At 37.1% G+C, this 23820-nt stretch overlaps 1 long non-coding RNA gene across 2 annotated transcripts in view; it reads left to right on the top strand.

The window, feature by feature from the left end:
• LOC141422614 (uncharacterized) overlaps positions 1-21858 on the top strand; it is a 133547-nt gene extending 111689 nt beyond the window's left edge. The window contains exons 2-3 of one of the 2 annotated variants that reach the window (XR_012447324.1): positions 17221-17468; positions 19121-21858. This is a non-coding gene — a long non-coding RNA (uncharacterized lncRNA). The remainder of the gene's footprint in view (positions 1-17220; positions 17469-19120) is intronic. The other variant, XR_012447323.1, reaches the window with a different exon arrangement.
• Positions 21859-23820: the final 1962 nt, after the last annotated feature.

Here is a 23820-nt window from a genome sequence, read left to right as displayed (position 1 = left end):
TACCTTTTTTGATTTCCTCTTTCATATCCTAGATAGTGTTAATTTCATTCATCTATTTGTTTGTGTTCTCTTTTAGCTCATTTGTTTATTCACATCCTCTTTGAGGTCAAATACTAACTTTTATGTTTCATCTTTGAGGTTGTTAATCATTTTTACTATTGTTTTTTGGAATTCATTATTTGATAGTTCTTCCTCTATGCAGGTGTTTGGTTCCTTAGTGGTGGAATTTGCTTTTGAAGGAGAGTGGTTCTCTTGCTGTTTCATTCTGTGTTGAGATTTACTCATCTGGAGTTTTTTTTGGCTAGGGTTTTAATCCCTTATGCCCCTGTAGTTAGGGTTTTGAGTTTTTTTTCTCTTGGAGCTCTAGCAGTGCTCCTCAGAGAGGGGTATGCTGGATACGTTACCCCTTGCAGGTTCTTGTTGTGGTGCCAATTACCTCTTTTCTCCCCTCAGCAAGGGGGCTGGAGTTCCCACTCTTTGATGGGGGCACAGGGGCTCTCCTGCAGTCACAGTGGGGAGTGCTGGGTCTCTGTGCACTCTGGGGGGCAGGCCTCCTAGCACCAGCAGAGCAGTGGATGCCACTCAATGGAGGAGCTGGGATTCCAGCTCTTGAACAGGAGAGACATGTCTCTCCTGCAGGGAGGTGCAGTGTGAAATGCTGGGCTTCTGCGTACCTCGGGGTAACAGGGCTTCTGGTGCTGCCTGGAGAGAAGTAGGTTATAACTTTCCTCCCTTCAGTGGGAAATCTGGCGTTCTAGCTCTTTGACAGAGGAGTGAGGGCTCCTGTGATGTCAGAGACAGCAGGGAGGCTGAGCCTCTGTGCTCTGTGGGGAGGAAAGCCTCCTTGGCACCAGCAGAATAGCAAAGCCTGGAGCCTGGGGTTTACTTAGGTGTGTGGTGGCAGGCTCCTGGGACTGAGTAGCACGTTGAGGGTACCTGTGGGGCAGCAAAGCCAGAAGGCTTGAATTTTCTGTTGTCTTCAAGGCGCCCGGGGGTCTACTTGCATTGGGGCATGGGCTTCCAGGAGCCATGGCAGCTACTTCAGGTACAGGAACCCCAAGTCTGCAGATAGCGAGAGCCCTGAAGCTTGCTTGCTGGCTCTGGGCTACCCAGAGTCACAGCAACTGCTGCAGGTGCAGGAGAACCAGGCCTTCAGGCAGCAGGCGTCTGGGGCCGCTTTCCAGGTGTGAGCTCCAGGATGGTTGTGCAGTAGCACTGCAAGCATGGAGGAACCAAGCCTTCAGGTAGCAGGAGCCCTGGGCCTGATTTCCTCCACAGACTTTAGGGAGCACAGTTCAGTGGCACTGCTGCCAGCTCAGGAGAACCAAGCCTGCGAGCAGGGGAAGTTCTGGGGCCTGATTTTCTGCATGGGCTTCTGGGAGTTCAGTGGCACTGCTTCTGGGTAACTGAGCCTTATGGCTTGTACCTTCTGTAACCCGTGGAGCAGTGGGAGCCATGGGTCCTGTTTTCACAGGGGTATGCTGGTTTCCCTGGTGTCTCAGGGAGAAGATAGCAGGTCATGTAGTAGGGGGAAGCATGGAGCCCTGAGTTCCTGTGTGTGCCAGGAAGCAGGACTTGCCACCAAGCAAGCCACGCAGCAACTTCAGGGGTAGGGGATCAGGAATGTTGAGCTGTGAGCTGTTCTTCCCATTCTTCCTGTGCACTTCTCTATTTGCAGATTCAGAGAGGGCTTTGCTTCTCACTGGTTAAAGGACCCCATGGGTGCCTTTTGGGGTCCTCTAATCTTCCTTTTTCAGGGTAGTTAGTCACCGCTGGTCTATAGGGATGTCAACAATCCACCATCTTGCCCTCCCCCTGCCGATCTCTTCTTTAATGGAAATCTACAAAATAGTTTAATTTCACATTTTTGGAAAATTAAAAAAGATCTTTTGCCCCATGAGAATGTCCTAAGGACATTTTGCTATTTATTGAGAACAATTACATTCAATTTTAAATATATAGAAAGGTGGTTTTCAGAGCTTTTTTTTTTAAAAAAATGAAGATTTCTAATGAATCTTTGCCCTAAAGCAACATTTCAACAAGCTATTTAGGTGGTGCTGTGTCAGCTAGGGCTACTCAAAGGTCTAGGCTGTGAGGTGTTTGTGTTCTGTCTACAGTGAAATAAGGAGCTCATGTCAGACTATAAATCAATGTACAGTTATGGAAACAGCCAAGATGGCCCACCACTGATGAATGGATTAAGAAAATGTAGTATCTATACACAATGGAATTTTATGCAGCCATGAAGAAGAACAAAATGTTATCATTTGCTGGTAAATGGATGGAATTGGAAAACATCATTCTGACTGAGGTTAGCCTGGCCCAAAAGACCAAAAATCATATGTTCTCCCTCATATGTGGACATTCGATCAAGGGCAAACACAACAATGGGATGGGACTTTGAGCACATGATAAAAGCGAGAGCACACAAGGGAGGGGTGAGGATAGGTAAGACACCTAAAAAATTGGCTAGCATTTGTTACCCTTAACACAGAGAAACTAAAGCAGATACCTTAAAAGGAACTGAGGTCAATAGGAAAAGGGGACCAGGAACTAGAGAAAAGGTTAGATCAAAAAGAATTAACCCAGTAGGTAACACACACACACAGGAAATTAATGTGAGTCAACTCCCTGTATAGCTATCCTTATCTCAACCAGCAAAAACCCTTGTTCCTTCCTATTATTGCTTATACTCTCTCTACAACAAAATTAGAGATAAGGGCAAAATAGTTTCTGCTGGATATTGAGGGGGTGGGGGGGAGAGGGAGGGGGGCGGAGTGGGTGGTAAGGGAGGGGGTGGGGGCAGGGGGAGAAATGACCCAATCCTTGTATGCACATATGAATAATAAAATAATAAAAAAAAATGTACAACTTCTTTCATCAATAAAGTCTTGCTACAAAAAAAAAATTTGCTTAACTTCAGAGTGTATTTGGTGATAAAAAATGATTTCTATTCCAGAGCAAGTTTCTTGTGTTAAAAACAATGATAGACCAGAACCCAAGCAATTCCACAGTCCAAAGAACCTCTGATAGAAAAAACCCAGCTCTAAGAATACTGAGATGTGAGTTTATCAGTCCCTATAAAACTCTTCTTTTCTAAGTCACTGTGAAGTCAGACCTAGGAGAATGGAGACCCTGAGGATGGTGTCCGCTCTTGTTCTATTTCCTGTATTATGATGTAAAAACATAGCTACAATTCTTTCTGGGTGGTCTGATAAGAGCCATGTGCATAGAGGCTTTAAGTAATTATTTCTAACACTCAATTCAATTTCTTGATTCATTTAATTTTATCAATATTTTATAAATGGCCATACTGTGCAAGGTCACTTACTGAATAAAAGTAACTTCCATTACAGAATACAAAGTGATATTTCACTTTCAATGAGATCAGTAAAGATCAAAATGTAAGCCAGATGTGGTGATTCACACCTGTCACCTAGCATTAGGGAGGCTGAGGCAGGAGGATCATAAGTTACAGGCCAGCCTGGGCTACATAGTAAATTTGAGGCCTGGCCTACATAGCAAGACCATGTTTCAAACAAATCAGTTTGACTTTTAAATAGAATGAAATTTCAATTGCTATTTTTGATCATGAAGATAATGGGTAAACCTTAATCCAAATCTCTAGATGAGATCATAGAAAATGGAGAAGCCAGTCTTTTTTTTTCCTTTTGTTTATTGTTGTGATGTGTGGGGGGTACACTGTGCCATTTACACAGGTTCTTACAACGTATCAAATATATCATACATGAGAAGCCAGTCTTAAGAGCACAGATAAATTCATTGGAATTATTTATTCTATTTTGTAGTATACTATCAAAGCCATGAAAAAGAAATGTGCATGTAGAGAAATGAAGCAAATAGAAATTTCTTACTTCATCCTTTCTTCACTATAAAACTATAAACTTATTAAAAATAGAAGGGCAAAGAGCATGACATTCATTTTATATTCCTCATAGTAATTTGAACATAATAAGCCACAATGAATCAAATGAACTTGGTGGACTTAATTAAACAATAATTTATTGTACATGATATGCATATTAATGCCAAATTTAACTTATTTTCTCAGTCCAACCAAGAAGTTGTTACTGAATACCACCTTACTCCAAGTAAAAATATCATATGACATATCAAGAGTGAAAATAGTAAGAATGGACATTTTAATGATTACTCAGAACTGAGTAGCATTCTTTTTTTTTTCTTTTATTTATATGTGCATACAATGTTTGGGTCATTTCTCTCCCCTTCCCTCCCTGAGTAGCATTCTTGGTACTTCTCTTATATTCACTTGTTCTTCCTCAGACACAAATGCACTGTTTCAGTCTGGATTCTTGGATGCAAGCAACAGAAACTGACTCTGGCTATTTTAAGTACAAGCTTAATTTCTTAGATTTCTGTGGGGCTCAAAAAAATGAACAGGAAACTGAAAGACTGGGTTCAAAGATGGGTAGGATCCAAGGACACACAAAAGGACCAAGAAACAGGAGGTATAAAGCATAGCACATGGCTTGAGGTTGGAACTCCTGGCCAGGATACCATCACCATTGCAGACCAGGTCTGCTTCTGCTGTGCTTCTGAGAGCCTCTAATCTTTCTTGGAAACTTGTCATTTCTGAAAACCTTAGTGTACCCAAACTGACAATCATCTCGACAGTACTAGGGAAGTGTACTACTCATAATAGAGATGCAGTTTCCTAAAAGGAGAGGGACATGCTTAAGGAAATGGCAAAGGATAGCCGAATATTGATAAGTTCTAGATCAATGAAGCTAAGAAAAAGTCCAAAATAAAATTTTTATTGTAAGGAAAGAATGAGGAAAGTGGAAGTGTTTTGAAATACATTAGGATTAAGGATTTTCCAAACTAGAATTTCAATCAGTGCATAGGAATTTGAGTTCACTGCTATTTAAGGGAATATCTAAATTATTTCTCTCTGTGGCCTGAGCCACCCACATTTATAACTATCTACTGATCTAGAAAAAGTAAAGTCAGTTGGGGCTATTTCAATAAAATTTATTCATTCACTTAATTAAAATCCATCAAAAATCACTTTTGAGGTAAGTGTGGTACAGTAAATGATGTTGTGGTACAGATTTCTTCAGACTTTCAGGTTTACGGGTTTAAAAGCAAACTTAATCAGAACATAACTCATGTCCTTTATTTTTTCATAGTAATAATGCTTCACATTTAAATAACACCTTTTAACTAAGAATACTTCACTGTCCCTAATCTTCACAGTACTGCTATGCCCTAAACTGAAAATACAGTTCATTTTTATTTCAGAAAAGTAAGTCACTTGCCCAAAGTGACATTAGATATTAAGAGTAATTACCAGATCACACATGCTTAGCTTTTTAAGTTACATTATTTTGAAAAGTGCAACTACCATTCCAAAAAACGTGTTTTCTCTTCTTTTTCATTATTGTTGTACTAGGGTACATTGTGTCATTTACAAAAGTTCTTAACAATGTATCAGCTGAATTCACCCCCTCCATAATTCTTTATCCCCCTCCCTCCATTCCTGGAATATATTGAACAGGTCTCATTTTTCCATTTACATACATGTGTACACAGTATTTGCACCATAAATCCCTACTTCAATAGAGAGATATAGATGAAAATAGTGGATAACCTATAATCCAGGATTTTCTCAACTTTATTGTCTCTGAAAATACTGGATGACAAAGCACAAAGTGACAATGGGTCAAGACTTTAAGTGTTTACAGAACTAATTTTTTCAGTGGTAACAGCAAAACTTGGGAGGAAGGAAATCCTAAACCACACCTATAAATGGCAGATGAATCAGGCTGTGGTTCCAGAGTCTTGTTTTATGTAATATTTTCATGCAGGATATGGACTACCACAACAAAAATAATGTGGCACTCAACATCTACTTTCAGGTAGTTGTTGAGAACTGATTACATTAATCACTTATTTCACACAGAAAAGCCTAAGTAGGGAAAAAACATCTTTAGAGTCAAAGTTCACCTTTCACAGCTAGGAACTACTAGATTGTTGCAAAAATTAAATGAGATAATATATATGGAAATACTCTGTAAACTATAAGACAGTGTATTGGAAATATCCATAAGAAAGAGATTAATCTCATCAATTTGTTGAAGAAACTTATCTCTACCTTATACTATTTTCTCATTCCTGACTTTGCCTTGCTCTGCCTGACCTGTCCTCCATGTTAGGCATCCCATAGTCTTAATGCCCTCATTTCCACATCAAAATCCTAAAATGATATCAACTCACAACTTGACTTTTAATTTTTCTTCCCAGTGATGTGTGCAACCTCAAAAAATTAAGAAACTGTCTCCCAAAATAATATGTACGTACGTCATTGAGATTATTGCAATTGATAAATCCAAATAATGGCAGAATTTCAGGCATCAGACCAATGTCAGTGTTTTCTGAGGAGAAAACACTGGACATCAGAACCCTCCTGACAAGCATAAAACCTCAGGTTCTCATCTCATTGGAATATACTAAGGCTGAAAAAAATAAATTCCAGGAACAATGTTATATTATCAAAATCCAAATGACCAGATATGATTTGCAATAATCAAAAGTTAGCATGATACACCAGGGTCTTCAGAAAGGTAAGACCTCCTTGCCCTGTGAGGCTTCTCACTCCATAGCTAATTTAATGTTGATTTCACCCATTGGAATTCATGTCCTTGTTGTAAGGGACTAGGAATACAAAGGACATTAGTTAGATTCATAGACTCCTTTTATTTTTATCTCATTCTTTCTTAGAGATATCATCTCCTAGAAAAAGATGAAAACAAAGAAAGGTCTTGAAGACAGCCCCAAGTTTCTTTCATAAACTTCCTGACATCCTTGAGATTTGTGGACAAATGAACATACTCATTTGCCCTACTGGGTTATTTGGGAAATGTTCTGTAGAATATATAGAACAATTGAATTTGTCCAACAAATATGTATGGACTACATACCAAGTGTCAGATTCTGCTCTGGGTACTTGATTTAAGGGGAAATTATGAACCAGATAGCAACATTGATTAATTGGAGTGGAAAATATGCATAGTTCTATTTATTGGATCTTTAGGTAAAAACTGGGAAAGACTTTTATATAAAACAAACTCTCCTTGTCACATGCTATTTTTCCCTTTCATTGTCTTTGAGCTATTTTACATCTCTATGAGTTTCAGAAAATTAATAATGCAAATTATTCTGGTCCATAAAAATACAAATAAGGTGTGGCCTATACATTGCAATGGATTATTGCTGTGTAAATACCAGCAAGTTTTGCCTGTATTTGTAAATCCATTTCAGCATTCTTTATCTGCCTATATGTGTGAATTTTAATTTGAATTCTCCTTTGAGCAGGTTGTAACATCTTACTGCTTCCCTCATTAATTAATGAATTAAATAAAATCTTTAACACATGTTCATTTTATGTTTGTATGAGAATCATAATTATACCTTTTTTTAAAAATTATCCTTTAACATTTTGTAATAACTGCTCATTATGGGACCACCTACTTCAAAATAATATACTTAGAAAGAAATAGTAAATTGTTTCTAAAGCCCTTCAAATGCAAAGCACTAAATGCAGGGAAATGGTATCTTCTTCATATAATTGTGGCATTTTAAGGCACATTTGATAAGGCTTCAAAGTGCCCTCACATTGCTGAACCCAGATAAAGGAACAGAACTGAACCATGGGGGGAAAAATCCCTTGTTATTTTTTGCTTTAAAGAAATAATAAACTACATTGTTGTAACTCAGTGTAAGTAGATTCGAGTAAGGCAATAGAGATGGATGCCAGAAGCTACTCATATCGTTCTTTAAAATGGAAATTTACCGTCTGCTACATCACATGGACAAAATACAGAACTATTTTTCACAGCTTGTTCACTGAACAGATTATTGTAGAAAAAAAAAACTTTTACATTTTCTGCAGATTCCCAAATCTCAGTCAAAAAACTCTTGGCAATTTTTAGCAGTGAAACAGATTTCACTTTCAGATTGAGATACTCCATTTAGCAGTAGTCAGATGATCTTCCAAATAAATATAGACTCGTTTCACTCTTGATTTTCTTTTTAAAAAAAATGTTTTCATGAGGTGTCTTGGAGGAAACTTGCACTTATTTGGTTTTCCCAAGCTAAAGCAATGAAAAACTCAAAGGTCTAAAAATCAGTTAAATAAAAAAGGAATGTTAGACTGAAAATGTTATTGCAAAGAATGCACGTTCATCACAGAACCAATAAATAAATAACCCTATAAAAAAAACTTTAGAATTAGCTGTAAGGAAGATACAGTCTTTTCTCCCCTAAATCTCAGCTCCCCAAAATATTACTAAACAGAAGTGCATGTGTTCGGTACAATATAACAGGCAGCAATATGTTGAGATACTTCACACAAAGAGGTCTCTGGGCCATTTTTCTCTCTCTAGATTAGCTTGATTGCTTAGGTATAAGGCAGTTACATTTAGAAGTTTATTTCTAGGATAATTTTTCCCTATCTTCTAGTGTTTAATGACACAGGAAATCATGGGAGCTGTCAAACTCAATAAACAATTAAATAAATCAATCACTAACATAAGAACAACAATTTTAATGTAATTATATATCAAAAATCCTAATGCTATAGACTCTATGCCTCCTCCTCAAATTCCTATAATAAATTTTACCAATGCTTTTCTTTCTACAAAAGGAAGTTGTATTATAAATCATAAAGTCCAGAAATACTGATTACATCTTACTTTTGTATTTATAAAAATATAATGTGCATTTGAAGATCACAGGATACCCACTAAATCTTTTTTTAAATATATTGCTGTTTGAGCTAGTTTTTCTAGATTTGTGGACTGTTCATCTCAGTGCTGTTAAGAATGATCTCAATCATAAGCAAAGCAGAAGTTTACCAAGGAAAGAAAAACCAGAGATGGCTCATGCAGTTGAAAGCATTTATTCTTCTTCTAATGACACTTTTACTATCTGAGAAGAATTCATTGTATCCAATCCCCAAAGCCACATTTCCATGGTCAATGTGACAGATGAGAATAAGTTTGTTTTTGAACACTATGACTCATTGGGATGTTTCAGAGAAAAGTAAAGTGATTTTTTCACATTCTAATTTTTCTACAAATATTTGGATAATGTGAAATAATAAAATTGCTCTTTGCATAATGACTTCTTAATAAAAATTAAACTAAAGTGTGAAAGCTCAAGAAAGCTAATGTACCATGATAATAAAGTATTCAACTTTATAAAATTTCATGTGACAAGAACTAAAGTGTTGGCTCCAAGGTGACAAGTGTGCAAGACAAGGTTGCTGTGCTTTTGTATTTAGGTGTTGGTTTTATTTATTGATCAGCATTGAGGAGTTGGGGGGGGTGATAGATCAGAGAGAAAAATGTAAAAGCTTAATGTTCAGGAATTTTTCAGTGTGAAAAAAATTTGTAATGAACCTAAGGATTTTTTTTAAATTATTATTCAAATGGAAACATGAGACCTAATTTACAAAAATTTTATTACCACCAAATAATATCTGTTCCTTTTCTTTCATAAAATTAATCCCAACTTTAGGTCTGCTTTTAAAAGACTCACTAGATCTGAAACTCAAAATGATGAGAGTTTAGACAACTAAAGAGAATAACTTGGAAAGATAAGAGAAGTTAAATACCATCTCTGGGTACATACAGCCAGTTGGCAAACCCATCATATGTGGCCAGGAATGAGCAAATGACTTTGAGATTGAATGAAGAGATAGAGGAAGTACAGATAAAGAAAGAAAGGAGGATAGTGCCATTTGCTCCTAGATTTTCTAAGCATGAGAAAGTTTAAACAACAAAAATAAGTAGATGATTGATAGACCAGATAGATAGGTTAGATAGATAGATAGATAGATAGATAGATAGATAAACAAGAATTAGAAATTGAAGTATTCCTGCATGGTTCAGAAATCACCCCCAAATTCTGATCTGTTCTCGTATGAGCCAGCTGTGAGACTATTAATCAAGAGAAATACTAATCTAATAGTAATAGCTATTCCTAAAATTAAAGGATTCTTCTTAGACCTCATATTTAATTTTTGAGTTTACATTGTTTAAGAATATAATTTGATGCTGGTAACCCATAACACTGAGGCTAACTAACCAGTATAGAGATCCCTGACCTATTCAAGGCCATCTTCCTTATTGATCAAGGCCTCTGTCTTCCTGACTTCTAAGTTTTGGAGTCTTGTCCCTGCATGATGTCTTTATCAGATAGCTAAATCAACCCTTTATTAGAGTACCTTTCATTGGATGAATCAGCAAAGTACACACTGGAAACCAAGAATTTTAGTCTAGGCTCATAACCTCATTGCTAGATAACTTCGTTTGTGAAAAAGGTTTAAGCCAACCCAACCCATCATAGCTAGACTTCCACTACAAGAACCACCAGGGCATTCAGCTGACAGTGCTCCCAAGCAAATGAAGAAGCTGCTGCTGTAGACCTACTAATGGCTAGCTGCTTGCCAGACACCAACAATTATGTAACACTGCAGGTCTTAAGAGTTTAGAGGCAGAGACTCAGAAGCCAACTGAAATTTTCCTAAGCAGCTATGGCCTTCATGGCAAGACCGTGAAATTATAAAGGATTTCTTTTGTAGCTATGGATGATTTATTTCAGTCCATTTTAAAGAGGACTAAAGGTTAAGAGGGTTAAGGTTACTGCTAAGACGGGTTAATGTGGTGAATTATTCACCATGTAATTTCCATCTCATGGCCATTTTGCCCTGCTCACGTTTTCTTTTCCTCACCACCCAACTTCCTCTTTACCTTCTGGGTTAGCCACTTAGTATCTCTGACCTGTACATTGCCCTAACCAAACTACTTGAGCACACATGCTCAAACTCTTTCCTCATTACCTTGACACTTCACTAATATTCATACATATATATATATATATATATATGTATGAATTCATATACATACACATTTGTAACATACATATAAATATAAATATAAATATATATTAGTGATAACACAATGCAGTAGGCAAGAAATGAAAATTCCCTTGATCCTAAATGGGACACCAGCAATAAATCTCCTATGTAGTGATATTTCTCACTCTTACTTTGTTTTTTTTTTTTTCCTGTCTCTTTGGCCTTATTTTGGTGGCAGGAAAGAATGCCTTACTTACTTTGGAATCCCCTTTGTCCAGTGGTGATGGAGTCTCAATGTCTCCCTTTTTCTGTGGTAGCACCAAGAAGCTTCCTTCGAGCTATTCCATTGCTCTTGACAGCTAATTTGCTCTTTCTTCTCTACATGATTTTTAACTGACTCCTTGGTGCATGCCAAAATGCATTATGTAACATGTTTTACAAAGCTGAGTCCGTAACACAGCAAGGTATCTATAATTTCAATTAACTGAAAATAATGAAAAACACTTTCTAAATAAAAAGAGAAACCAAAGGACATTTTATTCAAATTTTTAATGTTGTAGAATTTTAGAACTTTCCAGGACGCAAGAGATTATCTAACCCTAAATTCTCTAAATTTTACACATGAGAAAACTGACACAGAGAGAGCTAGGTAGACCTAGAGCCAGTTTTCTGGACCCTTAAAATATATTCCAATGCTCTCTCTAGTAGACTTATTTTCTATTTTTACCTTTACCTTTTATTTTATTGTATTACAACCAATTAAAAAGTAAACATTCTTGTACTAAACCTTCACTTGGGGAGGACTTTCTTTATGATATTCCAGATACTATAAAAAAGAGTTCCTAAAATTACTATGCATTTTTATGGCTCAACTGTTCATGAGGACAATACAGTATATTGTCATCTATAGCTAAGAACGTTTGTAGTCACTATGAAACTAGGGTCAATCTCTTATGAGTTGATAATTTACAAGAATTTGGGTGTAAACGTGTACTTATTTTTCTATTTAGATTTTCATGGTTTCTTGACTCCAGAGACTCCTTTGTATGGAATGAATATTGTGGTTGCCTTTCAAGGGAAACTCACCACTGCACCATCTGACTAAGGCTCAGCTCTCCCCAGGGTTAAATAGCCTCCTTTTTAGAGCCACAACTTTTCGTTTTTTAATTCACGGCCTCTGAGAAAGCTGTTGAGCATTTGAGGGCCACCCTTACTTAGATCTTGCTCATAAGCAAGGGTAGATTGCAAAAGAGATATTTTACTAAGTAAATTATAAAATGTAACATCCATTTGAAACTCTTAGGGGAAAAATTAAGTGAAATGTCAATGATATTCCCACATAAAGTTTACAGTAATCTGAGACTCTGACTTCCAGGGCAACCTGTGTTTGGCACTTGGAAGGGAGTTCTGGGTCATTTGATTGATATCAACTCTATCAAAATTAGCAGAGATCAAAGCACCGAATGTCTTGACATTTCTGATTTTTATTAAAAGCTTCCCTTAACTTCCTGGCTGGATGTACTGTTCTCAAGAGATCCTGATGGTACCAATAGCTCAGATTCTGTGACCTGGCCATTCTAATTAACCTGGGTATTAAAACCATGTTTTGGCTGTGAAGACATAAATTGTGTTGGTACCAGAAATAATTAAAAGAAAATTATTAATAACTAAGATTTAGAAAGACTATTCTGCTGCTAATTCCCATTTCTAAGGAATTAGCTCTTAATTCCACTTAAGAATCAGAAGAACTCTCAATACATTCATACAAAAAATGTTTGGAACATAATAAAAAAGTTGAATAGTGAATAATTAATTATCCATTATTAAATTTTTCTTTCTTTAATCAGTTAATGACTCAAAGCCCTGAACCACAAATCATTCATAGTCCACAAAAGAAGCTTAACAGTTTGATAAAAACATACAACATAATATATCTGCCAAATAACCAAAAAAATTCTATCCCCTCTCCTCTGTGGTGAAGTCTACTGTATTAAATCAGGAAGATTATTTTGTTTTTGATTCACAGACAATCTGACTGTTTATACTCTTCACTATCATTTAAATCAAAAATATATTTTCTTCCTTCATTTTTCATTTAATTCTAAGCTTTAATCTTGTTGCATTTTTCAAAGGCCAATGGTGTGCTCTTGGCTTATCTTACTGTCCTATTCCTCAGTTCTTCATAAGCTAAGTTGTCTCTTTCAAAAATACTTTTATCTGTTCATTTACTACACAGGCTACAGATGAGATCTCTGTTTTTTACAATAATAAAAAATTCCTTCTACCAAAGAGCAAGAAACAAGTCATCTTTAATGCACTGGGCTTTTTATAATTATTCAACATGTTTTCATTTTACTTTTCGGAAAAAAATAATAATCCAATATCTTAACATCCTGTGATACTACACAATAAAAGCAAATCTTAACTTTCCTCATAGCTCACCAAGTTTTCTATTAGAAGTTCTCCTGGCTATTTAAATATGCTTAAACTAATGGTTTTCTGTAATTTGTCTTTTTTTCCCCTTTGGAAACATACCGTGCCTTTGTCAGTTTTTAAAAAGAAGCAATTTTCTGACTTTTGAGATTGAGTAGGTCAAGGAAAAATTACTACTGTTGAAAACCTGTAATTAAATAGAGAATGCAGCTGCACTTATGAGAAAGTAAAATTAAGTTTATTCTATTAATACTTGATTCCAAAATGCATTTTTGAATTTTCAGTTACGGTTTCATTTTAGAGCCTTCCCTTATCCATACTCAGTTTCTCTGATTACTTTTAACAGTAACATGGAGAATAGAATCATCCTATTCTGATGGACAAACATTTCCGATGTCTTTCCTTCCCTTCTTTAAATATCACTCTAAGAAATATTTTTTAAAAAATTCATGAAATATTCTATGTAAACTTGCCTTTTTTTAATAATTATTCTAAATAAATATATCTTCTCCCTAAACAGTAAAACTGAATGTCCAAGAAATACACTTTAAACACAAACTATCATGATAATCATATAAAGGGTGGAATTTTAGAAAATAAAATAATCTAAACTTTTGGTTTTAATTTTCAGTCTCATTAATTTTTCTAAATGTAATATATATACCATTTTAATCCACTAAACAATACTCACACAGGAATTTACTAAGAATATAAGCTAATCACTGAATTTATAAGATTATCTGATTTCTCCGTTACGGTTCCCATCATCAAATTAGGATACATTTAAAGAGTTAAAAATATTTTGTGTAAACACAAACCTAATAAACAAATACAGCCATTTAGAACAATTTTAAAAGTCATAATATTTGTCACTGCTTAATTTTAGTGGTGCATTTTAACAAATCAAGATAAACACCATTTAACCTCCCCTACAAAACTCTTGGATTGAAATCTGAGTAACATTTACATAAAATTAGGTGTAATGTAGAAGCCTTATTAAGTAAATGTAGGAGTATTATAAAATAATTTGCGCATTGAAATAGCCGCAATTTCCTTTCGAAGCTGAAGGTGAGCACCACATTGTTCATAAATATTTTCTACATCTTTAATCATAAAACAGGATTTTTCATAAGTACATTTTAAGTGGCACAGAAATGTAAAAAAATAGTAATTACTAGCTTAAGCCTTGAAACTTTGTTCTACTTTGGGAGGGTGGGAAGCAAAACTTTTTTTCTGGGAAAGAATGTTCTGGTTTTGTTTTCACTTTTGTTTAGGGATTGCTTCAAGCACAGATTCATTCAATGTGTGGATTTTTTAATTCTGACTACAAATCTATGTTCCCTACAACCTCAGTCCAGTGGCTAAGAAACAGATATATATACAATAAATATCCTTTCCAGTGCCTACGTGTTTGAGTAAGCAAAGTCCTAAGAAGTGATAAAAGCACATGCTTAGAGTAGGGAAAATCACACTAACACTAGAGCTTTCATGAGCAGATTCCTCTGACTTTCCAGTTCTGCCCTGTTACCTGCACTGCTTGGTCATTTCTATTCATGTGTTAATGGGCTAAGGTTCTTGGAATTCTGTTTTCCAGATGCTTCTATTCCACAGAGGGAAGGAAAACTGATCCATGAAGTTGCTATTTGCATAAAATGCCAAAGCATCTGTCAGGCTGCTTCCTGGGTGGGTTCAGCATCTAGGGTCCCTATAGCCAGTGCACCTCAACCTGAGGTCCCCAGGTTGTAAGGGTCCCCATGAGGGTAGGATCTAGGGGTAGGGTAAGACCGTGATGATTCACCATAAGCATATTTGACATTATATTTTTGACGGAACGATGACATAACCGGCATCCCCCACCTCACACACACACACACACACACACACACACACACACACACACAAGCTTGAATTCGGCCCCAAACAATTGTACGGTTATCAGAGTTCTGATGAATTCACGTTGCATATACGTGCGCCGAGGGTAGAAAGTGTAAGCAGAGGTTAGCGTTATTCACAGGGCTTCTTTTTAAGGGGGCATTTTTGCTTTGTTTAGCTTTGGTTTTATCTTGTCCTCTCTTGTATCTAATTAAAAGGTCTATTAGTGCAGCTATCCTTATGCCCACTTCACACACACACAGAAAAGAAAATTGCTTCTAGTGCTGAAGCAAACTGGCAAACCAGGATGGATGGAATAAACTTTTGAGGTGCGTCTCAGTGTCCTTCTTTTCCTGTATTTAGACACTCAAACACAACAATACATGTCAAGTTCAGTGACCAAAAATGTATATAAGTGCCATTTACTGGCTTGTCACAGAAAAGCAGATACAGTTTTCCACGAAGATGAATATAAAGCAGTTCAAAACCAGAATTACTTGCAGTGTTTCCTAAAGCACATTTTAAATACATCTCAAATTATCTGGTATAGTAAATTATCTGATAAAGCGCTTTCTATTATTAATCTACCTTAACTTTTTCAGTGCCATCTCTGCACTATTACCTGTTTCCTGAGGATAGAGTTACTGCAATCTGGGTGACGAGGTCTTTGGGAGGAAACGGTGCAGAGTAGCAGACAGAGTAACCCGTTAACAAATTCAGACTTTGAAATAATAACAGTTCTTTATAACAAACTAGTATAATTAGACTAAAAGCTTCTCTGATGCAAGTTCATCAGTAAGCAGTAATCAGATAGGAGGCTTCTTTGAAACTTTTCTGATTCATAAATAATATAGTAGTTTACCAAAAGGAAGTTTGTGGGCAGCGGCAGTAAACAGTCTCGCAATCCATCTGTTATTATACAATCCAGAAGAGCTGAATCAGGATCCACGTTGTTTATGATATAAAAGATGCTTGGGAAATGTTGCTGAAATAATTATTAACCAAAAATGTCATGTTTTTACTTTTTAAAAGTCTGAGTCATTTGTGGCTGTGATGAAATGTACCCACCTGTGTGAATAAATGCAGGAAATTTACCTGGATTGATAATTTAACAGAATAACGCATGCAATTCTGAAAAGGTTTTTTAAAGGCACAGAAGACTATATCCTTATTTTTTAATTACTAGTTAATTTTTAAAAAGATATATTTAAATAAATTTTAAGCATTTTGTGATTTGGAGGAATGTAGCTTTAGAATATGACTAAATTCAGTATTCAGTATGACATTAAAATAAACAAAGCTAAAATTTCTTTCACTCCTAACCTTGACCCAACTCCTCCTTTTCCTCCTCACTAACACCCAACACCCATGGGTGCACGCACACACACATACACACACACACAGTTAAAAGAAAGAAAAGAGTTAGTGTGAGGGTTTCCTTGTTGTTTTGCTTTTTGGCCCAGAAATTATTCCTTGGGTCTAACTTGTTGGATACTTAATTATTTTTTAATTTTGGAAAGACAAATCAAGAAATGTGTCACTACAAAGAAATTGTAACAGGAAGATATGCTTTGATTCAGATTTACTCTAAATGTGATAAAAATGTTTTTGTTCTCACCCAGCTTTTTGTCTGAAGCACAATGATAACAAAAAATTCATCCTACTATACTAAGGTAAGTAGTCACAGCTGGATAACGTGGTGCTATCTAACCAGACAGAGTGATATCTAACATCCAGAAACAAGAGGAACACAATTATTTCTATAGATTTCCAATAACACAAACTTTGAAATATCATACAATTAGCCTGTCATTTCCCCCAAACAGTTAGAAGTCGATTTCACCCATTATGAAGAAAATATACTAAAAATCTAGCCAAAACTGAATGCCACTGTAAAGACATAACTATACCTGTCACAAGGTAAGCAGCAGGTATATGGATCTAAAGTATATACCATGTATCATCTTTCTTGAATTTCAAATTGGTTTGGAATACTTTGTTGTATTTTACAGAAAACCCACATAACAAAAATCTACACATAATCGTCCTTTAAGGACATTCTGTTGAGCTGAACCATGCAGAAACAGTCTTCAAAAACAAGACTTTGAATGCATTTTCCCTGCAAACATTGCCAATAGTGCCATCTTCTGACTCCGTGAATACAGCAAGCACTGCCTCCACTTTGTGGAACTGCTGAAAGTTCATCGTTTAGAGAATGAATAATCTCCAGCCAGGATTTCAAATACCGAAGCTTTTATTGGTAAGTGCGATGTTGTGCCTTTTATAACTAGGATTGAGACAAATTGACTCCTGTGCTTCTTTTTCCTTTGCTGTATCAACCTTTGTAAGTAGAAAACTCTGTTTCTGTCTGCTAAGTTATTTCTCTCTCCCAGTGTTCCAGTGTTATTTTTAATTTCTGGTATTCTAAATTAACCTTAGCCTATGCCTACCTACTAAAAGTAGTTTCTGTACACATAGCTCTATGTATGTGTCTCTAACTCTTTATTGTATTTGGTCTCCCCATTTTCACTGGTAACACTTGCAATTCATTGCGAACTCTAATCCTGGATTCTCCTTTGCTACTATTTCTTTTTCCCTGACTCTCTCCTCATGGCTTCTCACTTAAACCACCACTCTGTTTCTCTAACATTGTTCAAAGCAGTAAAATTTAACAAAATGTAAATGAATAGCTATAATTGCTTTGAAAATTTCTATAACCCATAAAATCCTATCTGCTGTCGAAGAACATTGGAAGGAAAGCCCCATCTTTCCGTGTACATCCGGCAACAGATAAATAACCAAAATAGTAATGTCTCTTTCAACCTTTCAATATGTTCAGTAAAGTTAAACACCAAATGGGAAAATGGTAACATACAAGGGGAATTCTACATCTTTGGAGTGATTTAAAAACTACCATGGGAAAAAGGACAGCAGTGCTGCAGATGGGGTAAAGGATAGATATGGATTTGAAGATAATTAGGTGACCAGGTCCCAACAAGGGCACAAAAAATGACATACATTCCTGGAATAGGATTCTGTAGAAAAGAGGGTAGAACTTGTGTAAAATTCCTAATCAAATAAATGTATAAAAGGCATTTGAGCTTTTGTTCTTCTAAAAAAAATTGGTGTTTTTTTTTTTTAATTGAGCTTGTCAAATTTTAATCAGGGAGATAGATGAGTGACAGAGGAAGAATGATAAATGAAGAAATTTAAGTGAGAAAAAAGGGAATGAAAAAGGAGAGCAAACGTTGGTGAGTAGAAACACGGGGCAAGGGGAGCAGCAAGTGGGCATGGGAAGCCAGATGAACTTGTATAACCTCGCACAAGGAAGAAGGAAGCAGAACACCAGTTGCTCCCTGAGGTTGTGTGAGTCTAATAAATGTCCTATCCTGACCAAAGCAAGGGAGGGAAGTAGATTTGCAGGCCCACTGGCCAGATTTCAGTGTCAAAGGACTGAAGACAATTCCAGTGGAAGCTGTAACACGGCCACCCCATGCCACGTGTATTTATCTTTGTTCTGATTCACAGCCAAGGTGTCATGGCTTCATTCTGCAGCTAGACCAGCAGTTCCCAAATTTTCCCCCTTAGAGTCCCTTGAGGAGCCTTTAAAACTCCGAAGGCTGGATCATACCCTCATAGGAACTACTGAACTACTGTATTTAAACATGAGTCTCTAGGGGTCTGGCAGGCATTCCTAGGCACATTTACCTACTTACAAGTCCTAGATCCTTATCGTGTATAGTCCAGGCTGGGAACCAGTGAATTAGACCAAAACTCTCCTCAAGGGCAGAGTCTCAGGCTTCAAAACTGATGTGATCCACGGGGTACCGCACATACAGTAGCCAGTGGACACTGCTTTAAGTGAAAGTTATAGGCACTAGGTGTTTGACATTCTGCTTTTGCCTGTTTCAGAGTCCTGGACTTCCATTCCAAACCCGTTTCTTTCCTCTTGTGCTTAAGAGTCACACATTTCTGCTTTCTAATTCTATGACGGAGGACAAGCTACTTACTCTCCCAGCTTTTTTTTTCCTTTGTGAAGTGGGCTTTATCACAAAGCTGTTGAGAGGATCAAGTGAGATAATGCTAGCAAATCCCCAGCTCAACGCCTGCCAAACAGTCAGAGCTCCAAAAATGTCAGCAGTTATTATTATCCATTTATTCATGAGTTAATTCCCTGCCAACATAAAGGATTTTTTTTAAAGTCTTGTGAGAAAGTATCAAGAACTTTACCACAGTAGCCTGAAAAAGGGACATCCAAGAGACAAAAGGAAGAAAAACAATCTTTTTTGAAGGTTAGGAGAAAGTTGAAGGTGAGCCTAAAGATGAAGTAGTTTGTTTTGGTTTTGGGTTTTTTGGTTTTTTTCTTTTTGCACCAAAAGGCAACTAAATGCCTTATCTTTTAGCCCCCAATTAAAGAACTTGGATTTTAAAAATCAACAGCTGGAGAAACAGACATATGCTTTAAGGGTGGGAACTTTATTATAAGTAGCCACCAAGTTGAGAGCTGCTTTCTCCCTCCTGCTCCTCCAGCCAGGTCCTTTGAACCTCGGCAAGCTGAAGCTCAAAACTGCTGTCCTGTCCTGAGCTCCTTGACACTGCGAGGTTGGAAGCTACCTGTGAAACCAGACTTCTGACCCACTGCAGCTGATCCACCATGAAGACCTTGCTCCGTCTCCACATGGCCGGAAGTTCTTCCTGACATAGCAAAGCCACTCCCAGAGACAAGGGCCCTGATTTTTAACTACTCCTGCTGGCCTCTCAGCTCAAGTTTTGGAGATCCTATGCAAGTTACCCAATTATATACAACGCAGTTATACAGCCCAAATGAGAGTTGGGCACAGTAGAAATATTGAGGGGAGCTTCAGGGACAGAAGAAACCAAAGAGTGAGCAAGATCAGTGCTTATAATTGAGTTAAATGTATTATCTTTAAGCGATTGAAGACTGAAAGGCAAATTAACCTAAGAGGCCCTTGATAATCATTACGATGAGGTAAGAAGCAGATCACTCTGGGTAGGAAGGGTTTCATCAAAGGCCAGGAAAGCTACATGATTGGCCATTGTGTATAAATTTGAATCTGTTTTCACAATAATCAACTTGTTAATTTTCAATGAAATTATTTCAAAGAAATTTTAGTATTTCCTGAACTCTCTTCATTTGCCTCCATCCCTTTCTTTCACCATATGGACATAATGTCAATGTTTAAAAGGAAGTATTTATGCCTTTCATTCAGCAGTTAATTACTACCTGTCACGAAGTGGAAGATTTCAGGCAAGCCTAAGCAGAGTAAAATGTGTAGCCTTTCAACGCACAAACTCACTCATTGAACAACTGCATATTGAGTATGTGATGTGTGCAGGGCATGGTGGTTCTTTCACTGGAAGCCGGTCAATAAACACGCTCAGACGAAAGGCCATTACCCACCACGACATTACACTCATCCAAACAAGGATCTAGGAGGTAAGGGTTGAATTGTGTCTCTCCCAAATTCAGACACTGAAGGCCTAAGCCCCAAAAAACTCAGAATGTGTCTGTATTTGAAGACAGAACCTTTGATGTGAGATTAAATTAAAATAAGGTCATTAGGGTGAGTCCCCATCCAATCTTCCTAGTGTCATTAAAAGAAGAGGACATTTGGACTCATAAAGAGACACCAAGAACTCATGCTCACAAAGTGAAGACCATGTGAGGACACAGCAAAGCAGGTGACTGTGTATAAACCAAGGAGAAAACAATCTAGCTGACACCTTCATCTTGGACTTCCAGCCTTCAGAACTGTGAGAAAATAAATTCTGTTGTTTAAGCCACTGGTCTGTAGTATTTTGTATGGCAGCCCAAGCAGACTAATACACAAGCCAGATATTTAGAGGGCAAAAAAAAATGCTGAAGTCCTTCCTTATCTACAGCAAACTCCAAGTTCCTTCAGTTACCACTTTATCTTTTTCTCCCCGAAGTCTCTGTACCCTCTGGATAAAGGTTCACTACTCTGCCTATAACAAAGAAGAGAGATATTGTGTGTGTGTGTGTGTGTGTGTGTGTGTGTGTGTGTTAAATATTTCATGACCAAAAACTATATCTTAGTAAGTTACAGAGACAAAATGCTTGAAAAAAGTGCCAACTTGTTATATTCGTCTAATTTCCTTTAGAGTGAGTACAATAAAGTAAAACTTCATTATAACAGAGAATATACTTTGTACAAAATAGTTCTATTTCTACATTGAAAGATTAATTCTGCCTGGATCCAGTACACATGTCATATTTCTGGAAAGTTATTTGACACAAATCAGTCTAAAGAATAAAACAAGCAGGTGCATAATATATTACTCAGAATAAAATAAACATGGCTCCATTTTTAAGTGCCAGAGTTTATTTCGTCCATTAAATCTCCATCCGCTACTGCATGCTTGGCGCCCTCTTGTGTCCACTTGAAGATAGGTTTACTTCCAAAACTGGTGAGCATTTTTTATTCACCAGTGTTATCTCTCATTCAACCCCTGAAAACAGCAACAGAACACACAATAGAAATCAAACACCCATTCTCCACATGAATCATACCAGTTATAAAAATACTAGTTGGTTAAAATACATATTGAATAATAACATTTCAAATAAACAGTTTTATACTGACTCCCTGAATATTTGTGATGTCTTTTTTGTAGATTATTACAGACCAAAGTTTTTAATTTTGCTCTTGGAGTTCATAGGTATTCACAATGATTTGTTAATCCTCAAAATTTTAGTTGTAAAATATCTCTCTTCCTAACTATCCTTTTAAAGTGATTCATTTTATTTAAGATTTCTATAGAAAATTATTATGTAAAACTTTTTGCAAAACGAACTATAAAGTATGTTAAATGCATAGACTACCTGTACATTTTGCTCGAGATCCCAATTGTTAATGCCACCACTGCAATTTCTATCAAAAAGATGAGTGAGTACAAGCAAATTGCTGAAACATGACCTCATGCAGACTCATTTAGTGTGTTGGCAATTACAGTACAAAGGGTCACATTGCACATTAAAGTTAATTTACCCAATTCAGCTCTAATAAGGCATTCACCTTGATTGTTTCCGTGTTTGGTGTAGATATCATAAAACATGAATTGGTATCTGCACCACACGCCATCTCAGCCTATCCCTATTCCTCATTGCTAAAACTGAGTTCGAATAGCATACATCAAAATGTAACCACCCAATTTTCATTTACACTGTACTCACACACACAACCATGTTCATCTGGGATGTGGGGCGTATCTCCCCTAACACCATCATTAAATTCCCTTGTGAATTCACTAACTTTACTCCAAAGGCAAGAGGACTGGCAAACTGACAAAAAAGGGCTATTTCAGAAGCTTCCCAAAGATGCAGAGACAAATAAATGTCACATAAATCATAAGAGAGATTGAAAACTGTTGAGAACAAAGAGAAACAAGCTAAAGCTGGAATCAGGAAGAGCAGCTCTGAGGCAGAGTAAGAACTTGTGACAGCAAGGCCTCCACTGAAACACTGCCATGTGCCATACGAGCCAGGGACCTTGTTCTCATCATCACCAGTAAAATGGAGGTGATTCTGACTTTTTAACTATTGATGGGAAAGCACATAAATACTTAAGGAAAAGGGTGTGAGTAAAAAGATGCAGTCGATCCATCAGTGCAGAGAACATACTGAATTCAGGGCCAGAAGCAGATACATAAATGATTCCCTCATTCTTGGGAAGACACTTTATTCTTTTAGGCTCTGAAAGTTAAGTCTGAAATTGGAAATAAATGCAAAATTACCAAGACAAAGCAAGCGTCTTGAATTTCAGAGGACAATCCTATGTGACGTCTTCATCCCAAGACGAACGTGTGTAGGTGCTTACAGACACAAGACTGCTTTTATGAAAACGAATAATGTAATACAGGCGTTGCCATGGCAGGATGTCTCCCTGTTTGTTTTCCAAATTGTCTTTTGAGCAATTAAAACAAAAGGAAACAAGAAGGACTTCACTGAATAATAGCTTCTCCCTCTCTTCCTTCCTCACTTTCCCCCGCTTCCTTCTTCCCAAGCATGAGTGTTTGGCCAGGTGTTTTAATCATTAAAAGTTTCACCATCTGAAATAAATAAGTGATAAGGCAAGTGAGGGGCACAGAACATTCAAAAGCATCTTAGTGGACCTGAAAATAAAAGGGATCTCTTCAGTCCTTCAATTCTGGATTGTCTGGATGAGAACCTTCCCCATTTCCACCCTGAACAGAGTCCTTTTATCTTCAGGGTTCCAGAGAACTCTGCTCCTGCCTTTGTCAGATGGCAGCTCGCTGGGTATAACCACAGACTACTCCACGCCTAGGCACCAGGTCTCCATCAGCTTACCCTCCAAGTGCCTCCATCAAGGCTCTAGAAAGCCTGGGACCAGTAGGGGAACCTGGACCTAGACAAGGGTACCCAAAGTCCTGGCTACAAGTCCTGAGTGGTCCTCTTCTCCCAATGCCCACAACCTGCATGGGTATGCTGCGTGAACTTAAGAGCGGCGGGGGAATGAGAAAAAAGACACACACAGACATACAGACATTCAACACAAAACAGAAAGCTGGGATCGGGAGGGCTGCGCGTTCCTGATGGGAAACGTGAGCGC

This window comes from Castor canadensis, chromosome 4 (assembly GCF_047511655.1).
Source record: "Castor canadensis chromosome 4, mCasCan1.hap1v2, whole genome shotgun sequence".
Lineage (NCBI taxonomy): Eukaryota > Metazoa > Chordata > Mammalia > Rodentia > Castoridae > Castor > Castor canadensis.
Note: the sequence above shows the minus strand (reverse complement) of the source record. Positions and strands in the feature narration are given on the sequence as shown.